Source organism: Hyaena hyaena, unplaced genomic scaffold, assembly GCF_003009895.1.
Source record: "Hyaena hyaena isolate Hyena2069 unplaced genomic scaffold, ASM300989v1 scaffold_240, whole genome shotgun sequence".
Taxonomy (NCBI): domain Eukaryota; kingdom Metazoa; phylum Chordata; class Mammalia; order Carnivora; family Hyaenidae; genus Hyaena; species Hyaena hyaena.
This window is the reverse complement of record NW_024080873.1, coordinates 1,154,118-1,170,062: the sequence shown is the minus strand read 5'-3', so window position 1 is coordinate 1,170,062 and position 15,945 is coordinate 1,154,118. Positions and strand designations below refer to the sequence as shown.

The 15,945-nt window shown below is 39.8% G+C and overlaps 1 pseudogene; it reads right to left on the bottom strand.

The window, feature by feature from the left end:
- Window positions 1-9,651: 9,651 nt before the first annotated feature.
- On the bottom strand, window positions 9,652-10,547 carry LOC120239885 (annotated as a pseudogene).
- Window positions 10,548-15,945: the final 5,398 nt, after the last annotated feature.

The following is a 15,945-nucleotide window of genomic DNA, read 5'->3' as shown; positions in this document are numbered from 1 at the left end:
TCTTGTTTTATTTAGTATAATTCTTTACCTTAGTTGCCATTTTGCTAGCATTCCTATAACCCTAAAAAGTTTTCCAAGCCTTACACATGTTTTATCTCCTTGTGTCAACCCTGTGAAAAATGAAAATTCAAGGTAAATACGTTCTTGATTTTCAGCAGCAGAGCTAGGGAAAAAAGACCAGTGAACACGGATATTGCCTTTATATGTGACCCAGTTGATGCTGAGCACATTACAAATAGGAGTTCCTATCTGCTCAGCAAACCTCCAAGATATATGCTATTTTCATCCATTTACAGATGAGGTGACAAAGGTGCAGAGAGGTTAAATAACTTGCCCAAGGTCACGTGGAGAGTCCGTGGCTGATTCGGGATTCTTAGCCAGGTGACATCCAGGCCCCATTTCCTCCAGGACGAATTTGAAAGGAAACTGCATCTCAAGTTGCAATCCAGGCTGTGGGCACATTAATATCAATTGCGAAAGAATAGGAGAGTTTCTGAGGGGAAAGAAAAGGACCACTTAACATGGTGAAACAGCATACTGTGTTTTTAATTTAACCTAGCTAACACAATCACCTTGTCAGCTGAGTATTTAGAAGTAAGAAGATACTTATAACCAGATTGCTTAAGTGTCCTGAGGCCACCATTTATGGCCATATGGCACTGTGCCCAGGAAGATGTCACCTGTGTCACAAAATCCCTACTTAATCCTGAAAAGAATTGAGACCTAAGAGAAGGTGAAGCTTACTGTGCTGTCATAATTGGGGTGGTGATGTCCTAGACGTTGACAGTGTAGCCTCCGGGCACGGATGGACCAACAGAAATGCGAAGTTGTAAAGAAAATTCAGAGTCTTTCCACTGGTCACATCCATTTTTTTTAAATTTTTAATGTTTTTTATTTCTGAGAGAGAGAGAGCGCGCGAGTGAGCAGGGGAAGGTCAGAGAGAGAGGGAGAGACACAGAATCTGAAGCAGGCTCCAGGCTCTGAGCTAGCTGTCAGCACAGAGCCCAATGCGGGGCTCGAACCCAGGAACCGTGAGATCATGACCTGAGCCGAAGTCAGAAGCTTAACCCACTGATCCACCCAGGCACCCCTGGTAACCTCTAAATAAGGGGCCTACATGAGCTTTCTAGAGGGATCTAGAAAGCAATAGCAGATGTTGAATTAGAATGCAAAGATTTCTTTTTTAACTCAGAAGCTTAAGAAATTATTGATCATCTTCATGAGGGTTTTGGAATATTAAAATATTTTTAAAAAGCTTAAATGAGGTATCAGCCATTGCATGTTTTAAATGATGACCTTTACCTGATTAATGCTTTTAACACCTACCTCTAGGTACAATACACAAAAAATGGGCTGCACAGAAAATAATTACAGGATATATAAAAATATTAATTTATAGTGTTCAATCAGAGGTACACTCCATTAATGGGGCACTCATTTAAAGTTGTATAATGAATGTCTTACTGTATTGAAAAGAACAATTAAAGCTGAGCTTTCATGTACTCACTCTAATTACTTTCTACCCGGGAAGAATTTTATTCCAGAGTCTACTCTCCAGCTCTCTTTCATAACCTGTTCCCAAGAGGGAAGTTGGGAGGAACTATTTATTTTCATTATGCCTCCTATGTCCCTTTTCATTAATTCTTTTTTTTAATACAACTCAAGTCATGTCTTTATTCATACAGAGTATATACAGCACTGTGGAGCCCAGCAACCGCCCCAAACCCACTATTAGCTGTAAGCAAGAATCTTTCTGAAAGAACGCTCGAAAGTGCATTTGTACCTCTTCTCTGAAATTACGTAGAACATTTTACAGATAATTCTCTGCTGAGATGTAGATAGATAGATAGATAATGTCTGTATTTATATCTGTATATTTTCTTGGCTGACCCGAGTCACAGAATGGCATTACTTCCAACATTGTACAGTTTTGTCATTACCTTTAAAGAAAGCTACTGCTCTCTTTTATTTAAAAATTTTTAGAAAGTTAGCCTGTTTTATTTACTGATACTGGAAATCTACTACTTGACCTTTCATTCATCATATATATATATATATATATATATATATATATAATGTTGAGATTCTACTTGACGTAAGACACTGAGCTAGAAATTGGGAATACGAAAATGATTTTTTAAAAAAGCCCTGTCCTCAAAGAGTTTAATTCTCCTACCACGTTTTCCTATAACTTTAAACATTAGATGATTCAAAGGAATGAATGTGAGCTATCAGAAAAGGTACAACTTAGAAATGAAGCTTAGTTACACACTGCAAGAACATTGTCTGTAATCTCATTAACCAGAACGTATTTCAAGATAGAAATGCAATTTTCCACCAGCATTATGCTTTTGAAATATGCCATATGGGAGAGTGCCTTTCTTTAAAAAAAATTTTTTTTAATGTTTGTTTATTTTTGAAAGACAGAGCACAAGCAGGGGAGGAGCAGAGAGAGAGGGAGACAAAGAATCTGAAGCAGGCTCCAGGCTCGGGGCTGTCAGCACGGAGCCTGATGCAGGACTCGAACTCCTGAACGATGAGATCATAACCTGAGCCGAAGTTGGGAGCCCTGAGACCATGCCTTTCTAAAGTTTCAGTATCCGTTTGTTTCCTTTTGTCCACTCCAGGACCCTAGGTTGCAAGAGGCAGGAGGTGAATGGAAGCTAGAAGTCCTATTTCATTTATATTTGTCCTCATTAATGTGCTCCTAGGTATATGTGAGATATATATATTCATATAGTCATATATATGATATTTGTATACTCAGAGATATTCATATAGATATTCACATATATTCATATATGAATATATTCATATATGTATATATATGAAATAGTTATGGGGGAGAACAACTATTCTGAGTTGCTGGACTTAGTCATTTATGCAGATTTTCATTTGGAGAAAAAGGCTGTCCAATTTCTGTTTGATCTGCCCCAGATTGTCCCCTCAGTATTCTGTCTGGGGTTGGGCTTTTCCTCCACACATGTCCCTTTTGTACATAACTGAGTGGTCCTGATAAGTCAAATCATATACATCTAACTCAGCTATTTTTCTTTGAATTAAAGAATATGGACACCAAATCAGAAGATTAGCATGTTCAACACAGCATTCAGTTGTCACCAACAAGCGTAAAAGACATTAAATTGCAGACTCGGCTGTGGCAATTTTATTTGCAATTTCTCTGAATCAGGGACAAGATGCCTTTGCTTTGTAAGAAAATGCTAGCAGCACCAGGCTCTTCCAGTACAAAAACAGGTGGAGAGATGGGGGTGGGTGGGGGATGGGAAAGGAAAGGAAGGAGAGGGGGGAGGAAGGGAGGACATCAGGGTGAGAGCAGGAGAAAGCAAAGCAGGTCTGTGGAAATGGACTCCTCCCCTCATGTTAAAGCAGTTACTCAGTCCCTGCAGCTGTTCACTAGACTCCGCTCCCCAAACATCTTAGATCTAGGTTTCTGTTTTTCTTTTCCATGTTCATTGCTTTCTGTAATTAACACTAGGAGTGAAAAGGAGGCATTTTCACCTTGTTGCAGAGGGTGGACCACAGCAAACACCTTTTTTTGTGGAGTGCTGAGTAAACACTGGGCACTGACTCAGCACCTTACTCTGATTATCACATGGAATCCCTACAACACTCCTTTGTGTTAGGTGTTATTACTACCCTTATTTTGGAGATAAGGAGATGAAGGTTCAAAGATCTCATGGTAATGAGGCCGTCAATACTTCTCCAAATCCCACACCCCAAGTTCCAATGCTCAACTAATTGCTGATAATTGAAATGGAGGTTTCTTCCCATTACTGTATGAACAGACTGATTTGGTCCATACATCCCTCAGGGACTTGGGCGCTAAGGAAAGTGCATCTCTTCCAAAGGAGACTGCCAAGTTCCCATTCCACACCAACTGCAGCTTTGGAAGTAGCCAGGCATTTTAGGGATCCTCCATGGTCTAGGAACCCTCCCTAGATACAGTGGAGAAGATTGCCACTCTGGGGTCTCAATCAGATTCAACAGTAAAACATAAGGACTTTGGTTTTTCAAGTTTACTGTGATCAGTGGTGAAAGTTGGTTACAATGGTCTTTTCAATACCCGTGTCCCCCCCACTTCACCCTCATTTAGTGCTTTGCTGTGGCCAATTATGAACTATCACCAAGTTTCTTCTGCTCCCCACCCCCCAACTTGAGTTCTGCTAGTAAGTAAAACTATTCAATAGTTTAAGTGGAGTCCTAATTAATGAGTCTGATTCCTGCCTGACACAGGCTCATTTTTAACCTGGTAAACTCATTAAACCTCTGCTCTTCATTTAGCCACGGGTGACTAGAGTATCATAATTTCAACTAAGTGTGCTCAGTGATTTAATGGCCCTTGAATTTCCCACATTCCCATCGTGTCCCATCTGAGAAGCTCAATCAGTATCGTTAGAAGTTTATTTAGTGCAAGGAGAAATCTCTCTGATCTGCCCTGAATTCAACTGAAGGCTTTAAAGACAAATGAAAGCAAACTGCTGGCTCCACGATTTCAAACAACCCGTTTTGCTTTAACCGTAAATCAGCTGAGGGGTCTGAAACGCAGACAGTTTCCAGACAGCCCAGGCGGTCCCCTGAGTTAATGAGACTTGGGCTGAGGGAACAGTCCCCACCTCCACCAGCAGATGGCAGCACTTCCTCTTCTTGGTAAGGACTGGCCCAGGGGTTTGGCCTCTACTCCACATATCCTGTAATTTAAAAAATAAAGGGCAGAATGAAATACAGACACACACACACACTCTCTCTCTGCTTTGATTCACTGTTACTGCCCACTTAGGCACATCAAAGGGAATTCTCAGAAAGAGCTATCTGTTTTGTCATTGTTGTTACTGCTATGTTTGTGTGAATGTGTAGATAGCAACAAAACTGCTTCCCTCTCCCTACATAAGAGAATTTCCAAAGCTCAAACAGGCCACGGTGAGTCGGTTTTTAATTCTCATGCATTCTCATAAAGCCCCTGTCAGTAGCAAGTGCCCAGTGAGTGTTTTATAACAGTGACAGCTTTGCAAATACTGTAACATATGTAACTTGGACTGGGTCAATACATGGTGAGGAAATCAGATTGTGAGATGGTCGAGCTGTTCATTTTGGCTGTCTTTACAATCAATCAGCCAGACCAACTGAGCCCACAGTGATACTCCCTGATTATTGAGAAAGCTAAAACAAATGGATTGGCCGTGCTGTCCGCCAAGGCCCATTCAAAAGCTACTGTCAATGAACAGCCAGGCGCCATCATTGGAATATCAGTTTTTAGAAAGGACTCCTGGGTCCATCTAAAAATGAGGCTACATTTTAACTGCTTCCCCAAAAGTGCATTAGTTCCATTTATTTCAATATATTTTGTTCAGTAGTTTATGTAGACTGACCTGTCTCAGAAGCCCGGAGTATACAGACTTTGGTGCCAGGCCCAAAGAACAATGGTTCCTGCTGCACCTCTCTTTGTCTCTTTTTCTTCTTGGGGGTATCTTTGGCTTTTGTGCTAGACACAAAAGCTGGTAAACACAGCCATCGTCTCAAATATATTTCCCAACTGGGAAGATAGAATTCTTCAAAGAAGATCGAGGTTCCAGACTGCCACGCAGGACTCCGCAGCCCTTTCTCAAAACCTGCACAAGTGACTGGACATATTAAGCCACCACGGTGCCTCACTGCATTCTTTACTTCCAGCCAACTCCTGTGTGACTACTGGTGGGATCAGTGCCTTATGTGAGGCACCTGATACAAATGTCTCTAAGTTGCTCGGTTCAGGCTAAGACATTCCAGGAAAAATGAAGGCAGCCTCCCAGTCTTCATCTAAACTTGATTCAAATCACATCTACTTAGAATAAATTACCTCCACAATATTTTCCTCAGGCCTCCTCCGGTTATAATAGAGATGGATAAGAAACTAAGAGGCTGCTTCGTAACATTTCCAGTTAGAGAAAAAGAGAAGAATTCATCAAAATAAATCAACTCCAGGACAGTCATTCCTACTTGATTGAGTTTCCTTCAGGTTCGGGTAGAGATGGAGAGTAGATGGGGCACTAAAGACCTAGGGCTAAAGAAAGATAGGGGGAATGCATATGTTTAAAGAATTTCTTTATTCATTGGAAGCTACTATCTTTATGGTATGGGACCATGGACTCCCCCTTTCCACTTAAGCAGAGCTTTGGAGGAATCAAATTAAGGGAGATGACTTTGTAGTGAAATGGGTTTTTCTAGACACAAAGGAACTTGTGTGCAGGTCAGCAGAAGGTGGAGGGAAATGGAAGAGAACATATTAGATCACACTAAGAAAAAAGCAGTAACAAGCTGTGATGAAACATTCAAAGGCTTTCAAATCTCCTGTGGCAAAGACTGTTAGTTGTCTCAGGAACCTACATTCATCCATTTAAGAAGTTTTATTTCAGTAATAGAGCCTCCTGAATTTTAGTTGAGTGGCTGTCCAGTTGGAAATGACACTTACCTGCCTTTCTTCCAGCTTTGGGGTTGACACCATGACTAAACCTGGCTAATGAGCAGTACAGAAGCAATGTGTAACTTCTGGTCCTGCCTTTAAGGAAGCTCTCTGCTTTCTCTTTCTTCCCCAAAACTTCAATGTGGATGTGACGGTTCAATTTTGACCATGTAGATGAGGGCAGTGCCTAGTGGATCATGTAAAGAACGAAGGCACCTGAATTCTTAGACCACCTTGGAACCACCCCACACCTCTAGACTGCCTACTAGTGTAAACTAGTTGTTTATGAAAGAGGTGGCTTATGAGAGATCAGCAACAGAAGCCCCTGGGAGCTTATTAGAAATACAGAATCTCAAGTTCCACCTCAGGCCTGCTGAATTATAATCTGCATTTAAAAAAACATCTCCCAACTATTTGTAGGCACATTCGAAGTTGAGAAACATGGGTAGTGATATAAGCCTAGATTTTGAAGCCAGATCCTGACTTCAAATGCAAATCTGTGACTTAATTAGCTGTGTCACTTTGGGCAAATCATCAAAATTCTCTGTGACTCCGTTTTTTCATCTGTACATTGGGGATATTAATAATATTTGATAGAGTTGTTGGAAGGATTATATCAGTTAACATATGTGAACAGGTTGAAGTAGCGCTATGTAAGGCTTGCTATTATTATTACCAAAAACTAACTTCTATTTTGCTTAAGCCATTTGGTCTCTGATAACATTGAATACTCATGGAGCTTACATTTTAGTGGAAAAGAGGGGAGTGGCCTGGAGTTGGGGATTATCTATCAAGTTTGGGTTTCATTATCAGGTTGTGGGTCAGATTGTGTTTCTTGATTACTAGTCTGGAAAAAGTAAGAACCATAAAAACAAAAAGTGAAAAATAGATCAAAACCTCCTAGGGCTTATGAGGTTATGGTTATTACAAAATCTGTATAGGGCCAAAAAGGTTTTCATATAATGGACTTTGTGACTATAGGAAACCTATAGACCAAAGCAAAGTCGGAAGACTATTAAGTGGGGAGCTGAGATAGTTGGCTCCTAGTTAAGTTCCCTGATCAGGCTCACTCTTTGCTGAAGAGCAGGCTAAGGGCTCCTCCCTGAGGCCTTTGATGAGTATCACCAGGAAGTATCACTTCGTCCTAAAGAGCCTTGACCTTAATGGGAACTCATTCATTATAACTTCTGGGGAAATGTCCAGATCTTCCACTCACTTCTTTAAAATTGTGTTGTTTTTCTTATTAAGTTATCAGTGTTACTTATTTTGTGTTTTTCTTTTTAAATCTGTGACTTATCTTTTCATTTTTAAGTGTCTTTGGACAGGGAAACATCTCTAATTATTGTCAAATCCAATTTAGCAATTTTTTCTCTTACGGTTTGAGTTTTTTGTGTCTTATTTAAGAACCTCAATGTTACAAAGAAAAGACTTTTTTTTTTTTTTTCTCAATTTTTTCCTCTAGAGTTTTGATAGTTCTCATATTTAGGTCTGTGACAGTTTGAGTTATTTTTTGTGTAGACATTTTAAAGTAATTTTTGTGTCATGTGTGGGGTGTAAGGGTCAAGGTTCATTTTTTTCATGCACATATCTAGTATCTTTTACAGTATCACTTCTAAAAAACTATCCTGTTTTCATTGAATCACCTTGACTTGTTTGTCAACAATTAATGGTTTGTAAACAAAGATTTTTCTAGATTGATTTATGTGTTACATAAAGGATATGTTATCCTTACACTAATGTCACAGTAGCTAGCTTTACGATAAACCTGGAAATTAATTACTGTAATTCCTCCAGTCTTCTTTTAAAAAATTGCCTTGGCTTATCTAAGTCCTTTCCATTTGATACAAATTTTAGTAATGTTGGGAAAACCGGCTTAAGCATGGGCAGTCCTGGGAAAACTGGCATGTCTTTTCCCCCAAGAATGATTGGAAATCTTTGATTTTTTGCAACTTCAGCAGGACTGTGCATGCATTAGCAGTAAAGTAGCATTTTCTACCAGACTTCTTCACTCTCTTATTTTGGGATTCTAGAGAGTCCATACTATATCAGCCTCTGGTTATAAGAATATTGAAATGATTCCTTGGGCTTTCCAACTCATTCCTTTGTTTTTGAAATTTTTTAAGTCCAAGTTAGTTAATTAACATATAGTGTAATAATGGTTTCAGGAGTAGAATTTGGTTATTCATCACTTACATATAACACCCTGTGCTCATCCCAACAAGTGTCCTTCTTAATGTCCCCTGCCCATTTAGCTCATCCCTCATCCAACACCTCACCAGTGACCCTCAGTTTGTTCTCTGTATTTTAAGAGTTTCTTACGGTTTGTCTGAAGTTTTCTCAGCACCATTTGCTGAAGAGACTGTCTTTTTTCCATTGGATATTCTTTCCTGCGTTGTTGAAGATTAGTTGTTTATACATTTGTGGGTCTGTTTCTGGGTTCTCTATTCTGTCCCCTTGATCTATGTGTTTGTTTGTGCCAGTACCATGCTGTCTTGATGATTACAGCTTTGTAATACAGCTTGAACTCTGGAATTGTTATGCTTCCAGCTTTGGTTTTCTTTTTTAGGATTGCTTTGGCTATTTGGGGTCTTTTCTGGTTCCACACAAATTTTAGAATTGTTTGTTCTAGCTCTGTGAAGAATGCTGCTGTTATTTTGATAGGGAATGCATCGCATATGTAGATTGCTTTGGGTGGTATCAACATTTTAACATCCAACTCATTCTTTGTAGGAAGCAAGGCAACCAAATCTTATTTTGTACAGAAGCATAGGGTTAAGAAGGTCAAAATTTTCTAAACCAGTCAGTGATTGCCAGTGCTTTTTAGGAGTATTTGTGGCAGTAAGGAATAAAAAAGCTTAGATTTTGGAACAACACAAATACTATTTATGTAATAAGCAATGATTGAAGTTATTCTTTAAGTTAAATGATATGAAAGTAGGTAATGAAGTCCCCCCCACATCACTGCTAAGATCATTTTATCGGATTTTAAATTAAAGCAGTACAAAGGTGTCTGGCTGGCTCAGTTGGAAGAGCATGTGGCTCTTGATCTTGGGGCTGTGAGTTCAAGACCCATGTTGAGTATAGAGTTTACTTTAAAAAATATAGATATACATAGATAAATAGACCTAGATATCAGAGCCAGGAAAAAAAGGGAGGAGACCTCTCTATACAGAGTCCCTAGAATAGAAAGAGCTCTAGAACCCAGTAGGCACAAGCACGTTCAAGTTTAAGATTATGGGTCTGTGGCAATTGTTTCTTCCCTTTTATAATTGGGATGTTCAGCCTGGGTTGCTTGACTGTTGCTGAATCCTCAGTGATGCAAGTGGCCTGGGTCTGGATCGGTTTCACTGGAAAGGGCTTCTGGTCTCCTTTGTGGGCCCGAGTGGCAAAATCCAGATCAAACTTTTGGAGGGGACTTAATTCAAAGAAACTCCACTTATCTGATGAGTCTCTGTCTATATTCCTACTTCCAGAATCCGTGCTGCTAGGACTGGGCCAGGTAAGGCTGTAGAAGAACTAGAAGGATCCCAGTCTCTGGGTTTCTGCTTAGGGGGAGACAGGGATGCTGCTTGGGGTGGAACTGGCTGATGGAGGCTGCCTCTCTCTTCTTTAATCTGGTCACTGTGTAGCTTTCATGTGTGAAGACTGCTGCCACTTGAAGGTATTTGATCTCCTCGGTGAGAAGGCCTTTGTAGAGTATGCATTCAGCATCTCTCGGCCCTGCTTTTTGATGAAAACACTGAATGCTTCCCTGGGACTGCTCTGTGATCAGAGAATTCATGAGGACGTGGGTAGCTCTAGCCTTCATCACTGGGACCTTGTTCACACAGTCAGTACCGAAGGGTCATGGAAGGTAAGGTCATACTGTCCTCCTCTTAATCCATCTTGTCAAGGTCCTGATACTTGGGCTATGGAATCACTGGCTTTCCAGGGATGCTGCCCATGTCTGATGGAAGAGGAATCCTGGAGTAGAGTTCTTGAGGGCATCCTCATGCTTCACTGCCGAGCAGTACATCCTGATGGGGAAGATCATCTTGCCTAGAAGCCTACTGGGCTCAAGAGCAGGCCCTTTGGGTTCTCTCAAAGCCATCGAAAGACTGCAATTCAGATGTTTTAACTAGATAGACTTCTGGAGCTGAGTCCCTATCACCACAGTGAAGTGATGTGGCCATCATGCTGACAAATATTAGTGAGGAACATTGTCCAGCCACTGCAATAACAAAGCTTCCTTGAAAAATCTACCCAGAGGTTCTGTTTCTTTATCGTTAAGGGACTGCCAGAGGCCTGAGTTCTATCACTAAAGGACTTCTAATACCCATATCTGTTGGAAGTGGTGCAGTTGCACCCAAGTGATACATGATCCAAGTATGCTGGACATGGAATGTGTCTGAGCTTCAGGCACTGATCAACAAGAGCTGGCTGCCCCAAGTCTCAGACTCCAGTATTACCCTCCCTCTTTAGGACAGAAGTGAAATTGGGCAAGATACAAGCTCTCTAAACTTCAGTTTCCTTGTCTGAAACAGGAGGATAAAATATTTGTTCTGTCTCCTTCACAGGGAAGTTTCTTATAACATCAAATAATCTTGTTCTTACTGGCTTTATGCGGCACTGGAGGCATAAGTGTGTAAAATTTAAAAAAATGAGTGAAAATATTCTGTGAAGCTTAAAGGGGCACAAAGTGTAAACATTACTGCTTGTGACTTTTTAACAATAGAGGCTAAAATGTCATCATTTTCTATATTCAGTGAAAGTCAACCAGTACTTTTGAGGCCTTGCTTTTGTATGTGACCCTTTGGGAAGGAGTGTTAAGTTATACACATGCACCTAAGTACACAAAGGCAATTTTTGTGTGGTAAGCTCCGTGCCCCCAAAAGCAAAGATGTGTGACAAAAAATTAGAAACCAGTGTCCTTTCACTGTGGCTCTTTTCCCCAATACCCACACTTTGATTCTTGCTAATCTACCTCTTATTGAAAATGTGTATGGGAAAAAATGGGGGTCTCCTAGCTCAGGGCTGGAGATAATTGGCAGAACACAGGAGGAAAATCAGTGATCAGGGAAGGGTATGGAAGAGAAAAAGAGGGACCTGGGAATTGGCGAGAAGAAAAGACAATGTAGAAGGAAAATCAATCCTTCCGATTGTGGCATGTAGAGAGAAGGAACTAAGCTTTAAAAATGGAAAGTGGGGACCTCAGATTCAATCAGATGCCATGTGGACATAGCTTTAAAAAATGAGGCTATTATTGCTCAAGTGCATTTGACAGAGCTTACATGTAAGAGTAAAGTGATGATCACTCTTGTCCACAATCATAAAATAAGGTGCCAAAGTGATTTATCACTCTGCTTTTCTAACTTACCTCAACTTTAAGGAGCATCTATAAATTTGGGTCTTACCTTTAGAATCTCATGTTATTGCAAGTGAGCCCAGTGTCTGCACATAGTAGGCATTCAATAAGTATTTGATATATTTGATAAATGAGTTGAAAGAATGCAAACCTGCTTATGTTAATTTGTGTTCATGGAGTTGGAGGGTTCCAGGCGGGAAAGGATACATTTCCCTCCTTACCCCTTTATTTCCTTAAATGTGAGACCCTCCATGGAGATGAGACTCTTCCAGTCTGTGTAGATAATGTAATAACAGCTGGTGCTTATTCAAGGATTGTTGTGTCAGGAGCTATACTAAGAAGTTCACATGATCTCAATCAATCTTTGCAACATAAGTGAGCACATAATTACCTAACATTAAGGATGGGAAAAGTAAAATTCAGGGAGGCTACCTTGAGAAAGATCAAGTAACTCAGCAAAGGTCACAAAGCTGGTAAGTTGAGATCATGTTAACCAGTTGCATATGGTTTTCTTTAATAATTTTATTTTAGTGGAAAAAGCACTAGGAAGTGGATCAAGAATTGTAATTACCCTTTTCTAAGTGGTTGAGGCCAGAAGAAAGTATGTACAATGAAGGTAAGCTATCATTAAAACCTGAACATGTATCTGTTGACAGTGACCTTGAGAATAGATCGAGTAGTTAGGGCAGAGGCTTTCCAATGCTTTTAGTGGCAACCCAAGTAAGAAATACATTTTACATCCTAGATAGACACACATACATATGTACATAACTGAAATGAAACTTTCTAAGCAATGCTTATTGTTACTATGTGTAATGCATACGAATATTTTCAATGTCTTTTTGTTCTCTTCCCTTCTTCTTCCCTTCCATTCTATTTTACTTCAGTATTTTTTTGGGGGTGTAGTTGGCACAAAATGTCACATTAGTTTCTGGTATACAACAGTGATTCAACGACTCAATACATTATGTTATGTTCACCTCAAGTGTAGCTACCATCTGTCACCATGCAACACCATCACAGTACCATTGAGTATATTCCCTATGCTGTAACTTTTATTCCTGTGATTTAGTCATTCCAAAATGGGAAGCCTGTGTCTCCTACTCTTCTTCACCAAATATTTTTCCCATCCTTCCCCCCAAATTCCCTCCTCGTTGGCAACCATCATTTTCTTCTATTTATAGGTCTGATTCTGCTGCTTTGTTTATTCATTTGTCTTTTAGAGTCCACATATGAGTGAAATCATCTGGGTCTGATTCTGCTGTTTTGTTTATTCATTTGTATTTTAGAGTCCACATATGAGTGAAATCATCTGGTATTTATCTTTCATTGTCTGACTTATTTCATTTAGCATTATACCCTCTAGGTCCCTCCATGTTGTTGCAAATGACAGGATTTCATTCTTTTGATGGCTGCATCATACTCCAGTGTGTGTGTGTGTGTGTGTGTGTGTGTGTGTGTGTACCACATCTTCTTTATCCATTCACCTATCATTGGGCACTTGGGCTGCTTCCATATCTTGGCTATTGTAGATAATGCTGCAATAAGCATAGGAGTCCATATATCTCTTCAAAATAGTGTTTTCATTTTCTTTGGGTAAATACCCAGTAGTGGAGTTACTAGATCATATGATATTTCTTTTTTTAATTTTTGAGGAGCATCCACACTGTTTTACTTTTTTACTCTATACACAAATATAAGCTCAAAATGGCTTAAAGACCTAAATGGGAGACATGAAACCATAAAACTCCTAGCAGAGAACATAGGTAGTAATTTCTTTGACATCAGCTATAGTAACATTTTTCTAGTTATGTCTCCTAAGGCAAGGGAAACAAAAGTGAGAATAAACGGTTGGGACTACATCAAAATAAAATGCTTCTGCACAGCAAAGGAAACTATCAACAAAACAAAAAGACAACCTACTGAATGGGAGAAGATATTTGCAAAGATATATCCAATATGGGATTAATAGTCAAAATATGTAAAGAAATTATAAAACTCCACATCAGAAAAACCACAAGTAATCTGATTACGAATGGACAGAAGACCTGAATAAACAGTTTTCTGAGGACACAAAGATGGCCAACAGACATATGAAAAGACACGCAACATCACGAGTCATCAGAGAAACACAAGTCAAAACCTCAACAAGATATCACCTCATACTTGTTGGAATAGCTAGAATCAAAGACAAGAAATAACCAGTGTCAGTGAGGATGTGGAGAAAAAGGATCCCTCCTGCATGACTGGTGGGAATGTAAATTGGTGTAGACACTGGAAAATAGTATGGAGGTTCATCAAAACATTAAAGACAGAAATATCTACTTCAGTATTTTAAATCCTGTTTCATTCAACCCTTCATTGACTTCACTATGCACTAATAGGTTATGATCTGCAGTTTGAAAACCATTGAGCTAGAGAGCAATAAAGGTGATAGAAGGTGCACAAACTTTAGATTCACACAGTGGTGGGGCATAATCTGGGGCTGCTGTTATGTTAACTGATTGGGCTAAAGCAAGTGACCTCTTCTTTGAACTTGAGTTTCTCCTCCACAAAATGAGAAAAATAATACCTACCTCAAAAGGTTATTGAGAATAGCAAAGAGTGAACATGGGCACCTACCCTAGCACCTAGCATCTCTTAGAAGTATGATGATAGCAGGGTAATGAGGCATTTAAGAATGGAGACTGCTGGGCCTGGCACCAGCTAGCTAGCTGTGTGAGCTTAGGTAGGAAATGTCTCTAAACTTCTAAGTTCTATAATCTCTCTAAGGTATAGTTTACTCACTTGCAAAAATTTGGAGGAATAATAATACCTACCTCATATGCTTGTTTGAGAATTAAGTGTGATAATACACATAAAGGCCTTAGCACAATGCTTGGTGCTTAGTAAGTGCTCAATAAATTATTGGCTATATTAGCTGTCCAACAAATTTATGTACTGTCCAACCACTAGGGTAGTCTGGAGTTTTCTCGACTAGGTTACAATATCTATTTTGATGAAACAAACTCAGGTGTGTGTGTGTGTATAATCAAAATTGCTATTACTTTGCTCATAAGTAGCTTATAGAGGCCAAATCAAACTTGTCTGTACCAAGGAAATCATTTTTGTAAGGGAAGGTTAGATCCAAATTGGATTCCCTCTCCTTGTTCTTTGAAAGCATTTCCATAAAATCCAATCTTTGGCCTGACATTAAAGGCCTATTTTCAGTGAGGAGTAGACTTTATCAAAAAAAATGAACAAAGGAAAAGAAAAAAACATGACTCGACACACCAAGTAGTGGGGAGTGAATTTAATTTTTTTTTTTTAGTTCAGCTAAAGAACTCTCTGGCATGGTCTCCTGTCTTAAATCTTCCTTCTCTCCAATTGTTTGAGGCAGCCTTCAAGATGGCCACTAATGATCAAAGCCTCATGGTCTTCACATTCTATGTAATCCCGTCCTCCTGTTGAGTGTGGGCTGTAATTCGTGACTCACTTCTAAGAGAATAAGGTGGAAATCACAATGTGTGATTCAGAAGTAGGTCACAAAAGGCAATGTGGCACCATCTCTCTCTTTTGTATCCTTTGGTCTGGGAGAAGCCAGTTACCATCTTGTGAGTAGACCTATGAAGAGATTCATGTGATGAAGAAGTAAAGCCTTTTGTCAATATCCATATAAGTGAGATTGAAACCTGATCCTCAGACCCTTCAAATGACTACAGCCACAGCCAATAGTTTGACTGTGACCTCACCAGAGACCCTGAGCCAGAATGACCCAGCTAAGCTGCTCTTGGATTCACGACTCTCAGAAACTGTGAGATGATAAGGGTAGTTTTAATTGCTAAGTTTTGTGGATGACTTGGTATGTAGGACTAGATAGTGAATACAGCACCCTTGATTCTTCCTACAGCATCTCAAAGTCAGGCTGGTTAGTTCATCATTTCATGATTGTTTATGAACTCTTCGCTATGTGTTGGGTAGTATAACTACCTTCAGATCCTAACTTTGAGGAGCTTACAGTCTAGTGGTGGGAATAACAGTGAAAATGCTAGGTACCTGTTAAATGCCACCATGTGGTTTTGATAGTGGGATTTGGGGACTCCGAGAAGGGAATGAGAACTTCCAGCCCTGCCAGAGGAAAGGGGGACATAGGGAGGAGACGGCA